A 1,618-nucleotide genomic window follows, 5' to 3' on the forward strand; every position below is an offset into this window, starting at 1 on the left:
AGGTGGGCACTATACTATTTGAGCCACAGCTTTATTTCTGGTTAATTGGAGATAAGAGTCCTATGGACATTTTTGCCCAGATTGGCTTCAAACCTTAACCCTTAGAGTCCAGCCTCGTAGGTAGCTGGGGTTACAGGTATGAGACATTGACACCTGGCTTTCCTTCACTTCTTTTTTTTTTTTTTTTTTTTTTTTTTGGTGCCTGTAGTGGGGCTTGAACTTGGGCCTGGATGCTAGAGTCACCAGCCTCTGGCATTATTCTTCAGTGCTGTACTTAGAGTCCCAAAGTTTGGCTTTATGATGGGTAAAAAGTAAGCTAAGCCATTAGAAGTGGGTTATCCAAGGAATAATTTAACAAGTATATGACTTAACATTTTTTATTAAATATTTTTGTACTGCAATCCTTAGATCCTGAGTAGGTAAGATCACAGGCATGAGCCACCTGTGTTTACTTTTTTGGTTGTGTGTTTTGTTTCTTTGTATCCACCATTCACTCTCTATTGGATACTCAAGGACATCTGAAATGGCATCCCAGAAGTCAAAAATTAATTTCAGTGTTGCCTCTCCTCTAGTTTCAACATTCCATATTACTCCCACTGTATTAATTCGAGAATCCTCATAATCCACCAAGTGGAGAGAAATAGAGATTTTAATATACCTCATAAATATGACCATTTCAGTCGGCTGTGGCTCACGCCTATAATCCTAGCTACTCAGGAGGCTGAGATCTGAGGATTGCAGTTCAAAGCCTGCCCAGGCACTACAGAACATGAGACTCTTATCTCCAATTAACCACCAGAAAACTGGAAGTGGTGCTGTGGCAAACCTTGACTGAAGAGGTCAGGGACAGTGGCCAGGCTGAGTTCAAGCCCCATGACCCACAAAACATAAATAGATAAATAAATAAATATGACCATTTCTTGGGCCCAACATATTTATGTTTCCATTCATTTTGTACTCAAACTGTCCAATTTGCTTGACCTAGTCAATAAATATAAATTGCCTACCTCTGAACCTGATCCTGACCGAGAGTTAGAATTATGTCTACAGACAGATGCACCCACTCTCCTGCAGCTTCTGGGCAGAAAGTTACTCTTTCCTTCTCTGATCCTCATTGTCAAAAGCACTAAAGAAATGCAGAGGTGGGAGTAGGGATAGGGCGGGAACTCAGTGGGAGAGCACTTGCTTAGCATGTTCAAGACCCCAGGTTAAATCCACCAATTGGCCAAAAAATATTCAAAAAGACATGGTATTCCCAAACAAATTAAAACACTATAGCTTACTACATCTGTCATCTTAGCTACTCAGGAGGCTGAGATCTGAGGATCCCAGTTCAAAGCCAGCCTGGGTAGACAAATCTGTGGAGACTCTTATCTCCAATTAACCAGCAAAATCCAGAAAGGGAGGGGTCACTCAAGTGATACAGTGCCAACTTTGAACAAAAAAAAAAAGTCAAGTCAAAACACAAGGCACTGAGTTCAAGACTCAGAACAGGCATGCATATACACACAAAAGCTATACTAAGAATCTCTTCTACATTTCATAGGTGCCCACAATTTTGTAATGTTTAACACTGCTTTATTTAGGGTTGGAACCAAAGCAGCAGGTATTGAGTTCA

This window comes from Megascapheus bottae, chromosome 11 (genome assembly GCF_031878675.1).
Source record: "Megascapheus bottae isolate mThoBot1 chromosome 11, mThoBot2.hap1, whole genome shotgun sequence".
NCBI lineage: Eukaryota > Metazoa > Chordata > Mammalia > Rodentia > Geomyidae > Megascapheus > Megascapheus bottae.